Source organism: Anomalospiza imberbis, chromosome 2 (genome assembly GCF_031753505.1).
Source record: "Anomalospiza imberbis isolate Cuckoo-Finch-1a 21T00152 chromosome 2, ASM3175350v1, whole genome shotgun sequence".
Taxonomy (NCBI): Eukaryota; Metazoa; Chordata; class Aves; order Passeriformes; family Viduidae; genus Anomalospiza; species Anomalospiza imberbis.
Genome location: NC_089682.1, coordinates 105,594,164 through 105,607,175, shown reverse-complemented (window position 1 = coordinate 105,607,175; position 13,012 = coordinate 105,594,164). Strand labels below are relative to the sequence as shown.

The 13,012-nt window shown below is 35.8% G+C and overlaps 1 protein-coding gene and 1 long non-coding RNA gene across 4 annotated transcripts in view; one reads left to right on the top strand and one right to left on the bottom strand.

Annotated features, from left to right (window-relative positions):
• The window catches only part of GPC6 (glypican 6), a 718,299-nt gene that overhangs the window by 362,686 nt on the left and 342,601 nt on the right, over positions 1-13,012 (bottom strand). The gene's annotated exons all lie outside the window — the stretch shown is intronic.
• Positions 7,733-11,227, top strand: LOC137469572 (uncharacterized). Of its 2 annotated transcripts, none has more exons than XR_010996595.1 (3): positions 7,733-8,031; positions 8,115-8,338; positions 10,838-11,227. It is a non-coding gene; the product is annotated as an uncharacterized lncRNA (long non-coding RNA). The 2 variants fall into 2 exon arrangements; XR_010996594.1 differs by lacking the exon at positions 10,838-11,227 and adding an exon at positions 9,676-10,797 and having other exon boundaries at positions 7,734-8,031.

Here is a 13,012-nt window from a genome sequence, read left to right as displayed (position 1 = left end):
GCAGCTGGTGTGTAATAGATTTCATTCTCCTTCAGTTTGCAAAGGCAAAGAGCTTATTTTAAATCCTTTTCAGCTGAAATCTTCTAACTGTTAGAAATGGCTAGGATCAGCCTCCTAAACCTCCAGTTATAACTCAAAATAACTTGTTTGACTTAGCACCAAATAGGATCAAAGCACTCTTAAGTCATGGAGATGAGACTTATCTCATCTCTCTATAGATCACTGTAGACATCTACAACAAATTTTGTTTTCCAGGCCTCCTTTTTTTTTTGTGTTAGTGAGAACTAGGAATTTTATAGAGCTATTAAAGTACTTTGTGCCAGATCTCTTCCTAAGAAAGGAGGAGAATAGCACTCTAGAAGTACCTATTCTTTTTCTGTAAAGGAACCTTGAATGACTACTTCAGATACTGCCAACACATTAGGGGTGTCTACTTGGATGAGAGATCTCTTTCCATGGATTTTTTTTGAAAGAGAAAAGAGAGCTGTTGAAATTTCCTCCTACACTTTCCTGAGTGAATGAGTATTTACAGTACCTTTCACAATAAAGTCAAGCAGGTTAATTTGAACAACTGATTTCGGAAGCTGTTCTCACTTCACCAGCAGTTTACTACTAGCACTCTCCAGCTGGCACGGGGGACTGGAAATTTCTGTTACTGACTCTGGAATTGATTTCTCATCTTCTACCTTTCCCTTCCGTGCACTTGTCTTCAGTCTTAGCATGCACCTCACTGTTATACCAGAGAACACAAAAAATCTTAGTGGAACTCAGAAACATCTAAAATTCTATGTATACACATCTCCTAAGCCTTTTTTTATTTGGAAGAAAATGTCTAGAACCAAATAAAGATGGTAGTGTCCATTCTTCTATATCATTACATTCTCTTTTATTACTACAGCATCACTTCTACCTGTTAAATTAGACCTGAATAAAGAGTAAAACTAATCATAAAATAAATATGAAATGGATACATGTTATTCTCATAAATGTTTTTTGAGTAATTTCTCTTTAAATTTCTGGTTCTGGCTCTGCATTTATGACTAGACTTGTACAAAATATGTAGAGACAGAATGTAGCTTAAAATCACATGCAAGCAGACAGTTCCTTCCACCAATATAATACTATATTGGCAACTTGGGAATCAAAGGGAATCTTGGGTAATGATCATTTAGCGTTGCTTTTTGTTTAGAAATGCATCTCTTGATTCAATGAGGGGAAACAGACAAAATGTCATAAATCTCTGTTGGTTTTATTTGGCTTATTTATTTTTTTATTCAGCCTTCAAGTTGATTTATAACATCACATTCAAATAACTTGGTGGTGGCAGTCTTTGTTGCAAAACAAATGGATCAAATTAACTATCCTGTGTACTACAACTCTGGACAACAAAGTGCTAAACAGTACATGGGTGGGTTCAGCACTTTTAAAATGTTTTGTATATACCTTAATGCTTACTTCAGCCACTGATTGATTAGACTATACTTATCATGTAAGAGGATTGGCTCCATTACAATAAAAAAGAAGGAAAAAACCCACAGCTATCAAGTACTTGGACCTCTATTAGTACCATCTGAGAAACACTCACTATAAATGAGAGACTGAAATGAGGGACAAAGGTGAATTTTTCCAATGCTAGTAATTAATTCTTGCTTTGCATAGGGTAATTGAGGGCAATCACAGAATATTGCATGTCATTTCATTATTGGGTCATCAGATGGACTTCTACTTGCATACCCTGGTAAATGTGTTAAATATCTTGGCTGCTGTACCCATGTTGAAGATAAAAGCCCCCTGTCAGTCCCACCTTCCCTTTAAATGTTGTCATTTACATTTCACCTTTTTTTTGTTAGAATTGGAAAGAAATAAAGAAACAAAATGCAAAACCTCATGCTTTCCTTTGCTTTAATATGAAAAAAGTGTCAGAATAACTAAAATAAAAACATTCTGGAACAGCACTAAATATGAACTTATATTGTAATGAAATTCCCTGCCTGAGATGCTCATGCTGTTGTGGTCATGGCTGTCATAACCCTTAGCTTCCTTTTCCTATGTCCGTGCAAATCCCTTACCCAGGTGCCCAGCACTCAAAAGTAGGCTGTGACAAAAAAGAAAGGCAGCTGCTAGATAGAACTAGAAAAATATTGGTTCTGTCTTGACAATCAGCAACCAGGTTGCTAATTTCTTCATTAATTCTATGAACTCTCCTACAACATAAAGTACAATTCCGTTGATACTTTAAGTTACTTGTTCTGAAAAGATGGACATATGGATTTTTAAACAGACCTTTCTGTTAGTGACCCACTCAGTTGTGATACTTTCAAGGCCACCATACGTTAGTTGACTGAATATACACATACATTTCTTCAGTGTAATTTGTGAGGCATGAAGATATGCCTGCTTCAGAATTTTGACACAAGTCTTAAGTTCAGTATGACTTCAGTTAAGTCCTACAAATTATTTCAGTTACTACAATTATACAAGTATGGGTCTTCAAAATACATCATTATACAGTGGCATCAGATTCACCAGTGGCACCCACCTTTTAGGAGTTTTAATGAAGAACATAACTCCTGTAGAATTCTTGTACAATACACAGTTTTTGCAATCTGCTGAAATACAAGATCTGGACCTCTAGAAGTGCATCTCTTTCTCCTCATTGACTTTGTGGGGTTCTAGGGAAAAGGTTTTCTAACTTCCATGCTCTGGAAAGATGCGTAAATTACTTAGAATTATCCTTGGCTTCAGTGCATCAATGAAGATAACAAGGATTCCTATGAGTAAAGTCCTTCTAAAATAAATATAACATATATCTAGTGCTTTGAAAAGTTTCCATAGTGTTTACAATATTGTGCAGTGCTGTTCTCTTTGTGATCATGCCAGACAACAAATGGTGGTGTGATCAGAGAATCAAAGTTGATATAATAGATAATGAACAACAAAATGTGGAAAAAGTAGGACCTTCTTTACCACTGTAATACAAGAATTTTTCTTACAATATTTTTCAAATAAAGTGAGCAGTATTTGAGTCCATGCTCCCTTTGTGCCACACAGACAAATTACGCAGCCTTGGTCACTTGAGATCATAGAGTCACAAAATATCCTGAATTGGATAAAAAAACAGCTAGAATCATCAGAAGCCAACTCCTAGCCCTGCACGAGACAACCTCAAGAATCAAACCATGTGAGTTGTCCAAACAGTGCTTGAACTTTGTCAGGCTTGGTGCCAGGACTGCTTCCTGCTGATCTTGTGCACAAACATTTCTTAATATCTAACCTAAATCTTCCCTGACACAGCTTCATGATATTCCTTGGGGTCCTCTACAACTGGTCACCAGGAGGAAGAGATAAGTTCCTGTCCCTCTGCTTCCCCTTGTGAGGATATTGAAGATCACAATATGGTTTTCCCTCAGTCCATACTGTCTCCAGGCTGAACAAGCCAAGTGACCTCAGACATTCCTCATAAGGCTTTCTTTGTACTGTTCACCATCTTCATAGATCCTCCTTCAGATGCTCTCTAATAACTTTGTGTATTTTTTTATATTGTGGTGTCCAAAACTGCACCGAGGACTCGAGGCTGCATGAGCGCAGAGTAGAGCAGGACATGCAGAGATCTGCATGTTTGTGAAAGCAGCAGGTAAATTCACACTTAGGAAAGAGGTTAAAAAGCTGTTGTACCAGTGAAAGCCATGATCACAATACTCTGTTACCACCTGAGATGCTAGCTCCTGATCTGGGACCTTGCCCTTACCAGCAGCAACACACTTTGAACATAGCCTTTGCAGTAGTCAGCAGTCCTTCTCACTGAGCAGTCCTCATCAGCCAAGTGGCTGATGCCTTCAGTTTGGTCAAGAATAGGTAAAAGAAAATTTCATCAAAACCAGTCACAAGGAAAGCTCACCATGAGATGGATATTTTTGTACATATTGCACTTTTGCTGAAAAGATATAATTTTTCTTTCTGAAAATGTCAGCTTTACAGATCACATTAAATGTATCCCTATTCTCAATGGGTTTGGATGGCTTAATTGCAGATCAAGCCATCCAAAATTGCAGATTGCATTCTGTTTTCATTTTGTATATACAGCTGCATATTTACCTGCTGTTCATCTGATACTGTATATTTTACTACACATAATACAGTTTGATACAGTATTAGCAAAGCAGCAGGATATAGGTACTAATATATTTAGCTTAATATCTGATGACAAAAAAATTTAAAAAATCTAAGATACAATCAATCAGAACACTCCAAATTGGCTTATTCCTGTATTATTTTCATGTCCCACAGGGTAGTTTTAGAATCCAAAAAATGCACAAATCAGAACAGAAAATGAACTCACTGTTTTTAATATTAGCAGCAGCACCTTTATTTCATTTTCAGTTAAAATGACATCCATTTTTTCATATAATGTTACAGGTATTTTTGGTTTTGTTATTATCTAGACTCATGTAAATAATTTCATTATTCAAATTCAAAAAAAAAAAAAAAAAAAACATTTTAGCAAATTTCCCAAAAGGGAATTATTTGGCAAAATGATTAACATATCTTACATATCATACATATCATTACATATCTTGACTATTTCAGTAATAAGAAAGGCAAGTGAATTAGTTTCATTTTCAGCACTAATCTCTTCTATTTGCTTAAAAAAGTTCACAGTTTTGAAGATGTCAGGGAAGATTAACCCAACCCATTTATCACAATTACCAGAGAGGAACATTTCCCTGCTAAAACTGACTCACTATTTTTTTCCATGTACTGAAGGCTGTTCTCCTTGGGCCTCACTAAACTTTTCACAGTGTTCTTCTGGTACTTCCAAATAGAAGATGTTATAAAAATTGATATCCTGTGTTCTCTTATACAATTTTTAGAATCCTTCATTCCCATCAGATGAATTTTCATGTGCTCCAACAATACACTCTCATATAATACTAATCTCTTTTTCCCACATAAGTAATGCCGTGGATTTAAAAAGAAACTGCAATTTTTAAAACAGAAAAATGAATTAAACACTACATGTTTTTCTAGGAAAGAAAAGATTGCTAAAATTGCTATTTCTAAAACATGACCATAATGTGCATTTATTTGTCAAATGGCATTATGTTCTTCCTTACTCTTGTGTTTGAATGTATAAAAAAAGAAAAGCATCCCATGATCTCTCAGACTTTGAGACTGTGAGGTCTTAAAAAGATCATAATACCCTTAGTACTCTAACTTCCTGGGATAGACTCTTGTTAATACACTGCCGAAAGATTGTTTTAATTTACTTTTAAACTTAAATCTGTCATGAGTGAAAGACAGGGGAGCAGGGGTAAGACTATTTGATTCAAATGTGTTTTATATCACTGGGATTTTTCTGATGCAGTGGTGTGTGTCTACAAGAAGAATGCAAACAACTTTCAAAGCATCATCATCCCTGGTATGCCTCTCTTTTGTAAATTATACACAAAATCGATACTGAAAGTCAGGCTGTCAAAATTGCCTAGTACTAGCATACAAGTGACTCTAAATTAATCACAGATTTTCGATCATCCCATCACTGGAGCAGCATCAGTAGGGAATAACCAAATAGTTTGGCTTGTCATCAGTTCTGAGAAATGAAAAACTGGAAAACACACCTATCAAATGGACCTTGAATATAAATCCTTTCTGAGGGCCTGCACATTATTCTCAGCCTGACAAGCCCACCTTGGCTGAAGGATTTATAGAGTGTCTGCTTGCAGCAGAGGCAACAGAGCGTAATTACCTGGATTGAGTATTGCTCTAAAATAGCACAATGGAGGATAACATTTATGAATCACAATTATCATGAACCCTTCCACACAGGTGGATCATGGAGCTGCTGTTCATCAGTGCCACAAAATAAAGGAACAAAATGATCCACAGAGTATTGCAGGCCCTCTCCCCAGACTGAGAGAAACAAGAATAAATTACCAGAATTTTAGTTGAAACCTAGACCCTAAACGACATCATTAATTAAATATGAGCATTAACCACATGTTAATGCTGATTTTTTAAAAAAATTGTTTAGGAGAAAAGGGACAGTACCTTCTACCAAACATTTATTTCCCTGATGTCAACATAACTTCTCAGAGAAACAAATACATATTGATATATGTATGCATATACATCTGCACACAAATACCTAGATATGTACATATTTGTGTGCAGATATATATGCATACACATTGCAATTTCTTAATTACTAAATGGCCATTTAGTAATTAAGAAATTGCAATTCAGTCATTATAAATGGAATTAAGAAATCCTCCTTGTAGTGTTCTTTGAGATCATATGGGAGAGACTGATCAGATATCTTTTTCTAGTTTCCTTGCATAGGAAGCAGTGACAAAAATAGCCTAGGAGGAAATAAATATCTGCCCTTCAGCAATGGCCAGAGGAAAGATGGTACTGTCAGCAACTCAATCTGTCAGTTGCCAGAGGCGTGGTGTCTCTCTCACATAATAAATAATAACTAATGATATTACTGCAAAGATTCCATATACTTCTTCATTTGTTACAGTCAAAAGAGCTATCATCTATCCCTCGCTCCACACAAATGATCTAAGGAAGAGCTTCACATCCTCCCTCTTGTTCTTTGTAAGTAATAATTTCATTCGTAGAGAGGCAATGGATGTCACAAGAAAGAGATTATTTTCAGGAAACTTCAATAAAAAAGATGATTAGATTCTGTATGACAGGGCATAGCTGAACTTGAATAAACAGATGCACAAGTAGTCTAATAAACTGATTGCATAGCTTCTGTTAGTTACTTATACTAAAATACCAGCATTTAATGAGGAAAGAAAAATAAACCAGTTGCTGTTCTTAAGTCTTGTCATCACAACACCTAAGATTACCAGAGGGAGCAAGTTAAAAAGGTCCTAAAGAGATCAGAAGACTACCCTAAAAAATAAATGGTAGGGATCAACAGGGGTTGAATACTCAAGCTGGGTCTCTTTTATTTAGCAATGTAGATGTTGTTGATAGTGAATGCTATGTCTAGCATTCAACATCAGTATGCAGTACTGTGAAAAAGTAAATATTTTTCCATTTATGTAAACTTGGATATTTCCCAAACAAAACAAAAAATTAACTGTATTTCAGTCCAAATTTGATCAGAAAATTACCAGTAGCCATGGACAAAAAATATGTAAAATAAAATTCATTTTTAAAGAAATGGGCTCAATTTATTCTTTTTGTTAAACAGCATTAATTTTCATTTATATGGAAATACTTATAAAACCAAAATAAAATCAATTAAGAAATTTTCATTTTACTTAAAAATATTTTATCTTTCAATTCATTTTTTTTGAAGTTGAGAGTAAGAGGGGGCTCACTCTTTGAACTGGAAGAAAAGCATTATACTATATGACCCACTATGACATCTAACACTATTAACTACACACAAGTCTTCATTTTACTATTTATAGGGCCAAAGCTCTTAAGAATAAGAATCACATCTCCCAGTAAAACCTGGGATGTTCAAGGACTTCTTCCAGCCATTACTTTTCAGTAGCAGTGTCGCCAGAACCATAGAGGGCTCTCCTTGAAGGCAGCAGTAGGAGCTTTAGCTCTCAGGACTAACAGTTGCTCCTCAGTATCCCCATATTGAGCGGCACTAATGAGTCACTGTTCGGGCTAGCCTGAGCCATCTTCCACAGTGACTTAAGTAAATACATCTGGTTTGCCCTGAATCAGAGTGGGAGGACTCCCACAAGCTGTTATTGGGCCTCAGCTGCGGGGGCTGTGATGATTACCTAGAGAAGCAGCAATAAACAGCTGTGAAAAGTAAATTCAAACTGTTCTAGCTAGATCTTGTTTATTTCTGCACTAACTTAATCAGAATCATCCTAAGTACAGATGAGTTCTTAGGATTTCATTCATCCAAAGATTGGGGAGGCTGGCCTGACCTTTCTTAGTTTATAGAACACAATGAGATCACAGTCTATTTCTTCAGGGGAAAAATAGCAAAAGATTAGTTTTGTGATGGAGACTTAATAGATTGGACGTGGCCAGAGGGCATACCAGGTTTCTAACTTTCATCTTCTAGCATGTTTTTTTCTTTACCTTAATAGTGGGCAACTATACACGTAAATTCTTGCTTTTTAAAGCAATGGAAAATGTGAAGCTGCAATAAGAACAAGTTGCTAGAAGTCCATGGAGAAGATTTTGGAAAGAAACATGAATTCCTTAATTCATTCCCTAGAGAAATCCCAAACCTCAAAGTTTGAAGACCTTATTTGTTAAAAGCAGAGAGAAACAACAAACCTCAGCAGGGAGGAAGGAACAAGTTGTGAAACTTTAACAAGATCTCCAAGGAAGCTTAGACAAAAAGGTAAGAATCGATGTTGCTAAGACTTAAAAAAAAATATCAAAAGTAAAGTTTCATTTTTATGAGCTACATCTGAACCCTGGATAACCTGGCCAGCTTCTTGAGTTCTCAACAAAATACCTTTCTTTAATTGGACAGGTTTAAAAAGACTAACATGTTTTCAGACATTCTATTAATCAGAACTTAGAAAAGCTGAAGGAGAGCAGAGCATGATATAAATTGAAATAACTGAATTCTGTATGTTCTTTTATTGTTACTGCAGTAGTTGATTTTTTAGTTATCTGTTCTTTCTATGATTATCTATTACTTTATGAAGACTGTAAGGCTTTCACATACAAGATACATGAATCCAACATCCCCCTGTATGTTATGCATCCTTGCCAAGTTGAAAGAGTTAATCCAGGAGGTTTAGCCATTTCATCATTTCACTGAAAGGAATTTTTAATTGTTTAAAATAACTTAAAACATTTAATTTGTGTGTAAGCTTTGAGAATAAAACCTTTCCTCCTTCCCACAACCCTCCCCAAACCAAACCTCTCAGTGTCTGTTAATTTGTTAGCATTAGTACAGCTAGAAGGACCAAGATGTTTAAATGAGGGAAACTAAAGTAAAAAATATCTATTTATTGTGATAATATTTTACATGCATTTAAACGCTTGGAGTTTACCTGGAAATATAAAGATTAATGCATTCAGAACCAAACTTACAAAAAAGTTAAAAAATCATGTTGTACTGTAGAATGCACTGAATATTTTGTGACTGGAGCTTGCCAAAAAATACCTTTGTGCTTATCTGGCAAATCACATAAAAAAATGAAAAATCTGTTTGTACTGAGTATTTAATTAATTTTTAAACAAGGAAAAATATACTTAATGTTGCGAGTAGATCTAATTAAAAATTAACTCTGAATTTCAGTTAATAAAAATGAAAGGAATTTAAATTAAAAATGATCTTGGAATAAAGATTGAATACAATTCAAAACAAAAATGTTCAGTTCAGGACCAGCCCCCAATTCTAAGTCAGTTTAATGGTGTATTATCTATAAAGAAGATAACTAAGTCAAATCCATTCTGACATGCATGCTTAGGGTGAATGATAATTAATTAAAAAATTTAATTTTATTTAGTTTTATTTTGTTTGTTAAGATGCTTTTCCTGAAATTGTGTATAGAAAATCCTATTTACTTAGACAGGAAGGCTGGTTTAGAAAACGTTTGACTACATTTCCATCCAAATTCCCATAGGTACAAGGACTTCTGGATGAGTTCAAATTTTAGATGAGTAGAAGGTAGTTAAACTGTTTCTTTACTCATCCTCTCCCATTTTTCTTCTTGCTTTTAGATCTGTAAGGAAGTCCCACTAGCTTACGAAGAGTTAAAAAGAATTTTAACATAAGGCAATCAATACAGTGTGTCCTGGTCTACTCAGGCTGAAGGGCAGTAGCTCTGATTTCCACAGCCTTGCTAGGATTTTCAGATAGAAGAATGGATCTGCCACTCTCTGTGATGGTGCGTAGCCTCATCCTTGGGATTCAGCAATAAATGTTAAAAACACATCTTTTCCCTTCTTAGTCACCTCTGGCTGCTTACAGCACCTGAGGAAATGTAACAGGGGCCCAAAACAGTAATGCCCACACCTGCAAATGGATTTCCTCGTGTAAGACGGGAACGTGGGGAGTACAAGAAAGAACACTTGGGAGACTTTTCCTCTTGCATTTGCTTCTTGAGAATTGGCTGAATCAATATTACTTACTGGACTGTCAAAATGTGTATCCTCATGTACATTAGATATTCTCAGAATACTGAATTTCTTGATTTAGATGTTATTTAAAAAACTTGAAATGATGGTATTTAAATGCAGAGAGATGCAACAGCAAGAAAATATATTACTGGAGCTGTAACAAGTTTTATATACTTTTCTTTAAAAATTGTCTTAAAGGCAACCTATTTTTAGGCAACTCTCTTATCAGCTTTTAAGCCAGGAAAATCATGTTTCTCTTTTCAGTATTAGACCTCTGCCTTCTAAACAGAACAAATAATTTTTTTTCTCCATATATTAGATCTTAATCAACCCAGTATTTTAGACTGTTATTTAGAAAACACTTTTTAGCTACTCTATAAGGAAAGCAGAGGACTGCCATTTTCTTTCCCTGCATGGTCTTGCATTGATGACTGTAGAAGACTTCTATCCTTTCTCATTTCACCTCTCCCTGTGCCAAATTTTTTTGTGACTCAGAGCAATTCTAGATGATGTTGCTAAGCTCAACTACCCAGTCAATGTCCTAAGTGGGTGAAAGATTAATTATTCCCACTGAGCTCAACTATGTCAGGATATCAAAGGCCAATTACAGACAAAAGCTATCATGGAGTGGTCACTTCCAACCTCCTGCCAACACCAGTCCCAAATGCAAAGGAAATCAGTTTCCTGCTGAACTGAATAAGATCTAGTTTTAGTACATCCCATGTAGCCAGCATGCTAGTATCGTTTTTATTCATTTCCATAGCTGAAGTATATGTTTGTCTGAGCTGCATGACTCATCTTGCAATGTGCAGTGCCCAGAGCAGTGGCACTGCTGGGTGGGAGGGCAACAGACAGCACATCAAACGCGTCTCTGCTATGCAACACGAGCAGAGGTTGTTGACAAATTGTGACTTCAAAAAAAAACTCTTTTGCACACTGCTTGTTGACAGCTGTTATTATGACATTTAATCTATAGTCATTATTCGGGGAAGCAGCTCAGCCAGGATCCAGCAGTCAGTCTGCTAAACCCACTTAGTGGATTACCTCAAGCTTTAGCTCCCAAAATTCAAGTTCCTTCATATTTTGATGTGTGAGAGCAGAGCAAAAATCTTAATCAATGGGTGTCAGCAAAAATTCCTCAATCTGTTAAGAAGAGAAGAAATAAAGCTGGGGGCATAATATGTGCCAGCATTCCTTATCAGAGCAGTCGTGGCCGAAGGCTGGACAGGCACTGCACAGGAATCCTGATTAAATGGACTAATTTTGAACAGTGTCAAATTAAGATGTATTTAATTTTTTGCTATCTCAGGTGTCATACACTATTATATCCACATGACTTAACTTCTCTGCTTCAGTCCTACTGCCATCACTGCTTTGATGACTGAAGGATGTGCCATTTCCAGCTATCAATATGATCTGAATATTACCAATGCTTCTTGTTGCTTCTGGCTGGCTCAAGTCCAGTTTTGTTTTCCCATTCAGAGACGCTCCATTTAATGAAGTTACTGGATTTGGATCTGTCTAATGTCTATCTGATTATGTCTATCTCTTTTTGAAGAACTACACTGGATAAACTTATTAAGGATAAATTCAGTAGGCAGGAAAGTTATTTGGGACACTGATGATTCTGACTCAAAATATACCTGATGAGGCACATGAAGTGGAACAGTTCCAGCAGGAAAACCTGGAAAAATGGATCCAGAATAATGCTAACCTGTTTATCATGGCATTCTCTTCTCACATTGGAGACCACAATCCTACACATGAAATCCAGTTTCTCTCTCACTACTGGTTTTGACCAGGAACTCCACTGGAGAGCTGAGAAGGCTTAGCCAGCAAAACCTTTTTATAATGGCACAAACCAATAATGAGTTTTTGTTTTGATTAATTGGGTTTTCCAGCTAAAATAAACAAGCAAAACTTTGTCATGAAGCTCCTTCTAATATGCACAAAACAATTTCTGGATCAATTCTATCCCAAATATTAAGACTAGATATAAGTTAATATATTAGAGTTTACTGCATTGATTTGAGCATTAATTCACAAATTTCTGTAGTAGATTTGAAAGGTACATTGCCCAGTCATGCTGTAACATTTCCTAATAACTGTGTCATTGCAAGTATCTATCTTAGCAGTAATTGTCACAGTCCTTGATGAGACTGGGAATAATTTATCTTCCTATTCTGGGTCCAGAGAAGAGAGAGAAAATAATCTAAAATTCCTTTTCAAACCTGACTGGTTCTTTTTTGCATCAAGGCTGGGAATGCAAAACCTACTTGATTAAGGATTCTTCAGTAGTGCAAGTCAGACCACTCACTGAATAAAAATTAGCTGAAGAAAACTCAGCTTCTGTACAGATTAACCTTAAGATACCACTACTAAAATGTAGTTTCAAGATGCAAATGCTGTATTGTAATGGCCAATCACAAGATCTTGCACGGCTGCAGGCTCTCTCTTTCGTAACTAATGTGGGGTTTGTTGAACATGAAATCTGTGACCTTACAACCTTGACTTTCTCAAAGAGTGCCCAAGTGAGATTTTTAATATATGTCTAATAGAATGTAAGATGACTGCAGTGTAAATTAACAATAGTCAATTTTTTATGCTTATCTTAATGTGCAATAATTTGCCCAAGAATCACGTAAGATTTACACTCAAGCCCTGTGGAAGAGCTTGTAAACAAAGAATCCATTGATTTACAAATATTTACAAGTATCAGTGTGATGGGACCAGGTAAACAAATAAAAAGCAAACAGAATTATTATTATTGTCCTTTGGCAATTGGACTGCTAGATTGTAAAAAGCAGGTATGTGCAGTTTAGGGAAGAATCTTTTGATTGGAACTAATTACTAGAAATAGTGCCTCTATTACAATATTGCTGTGGTGAATTTCTATCAACTGTATAATGGAAACTCTAGCTTCATGTCAATTCAGAGA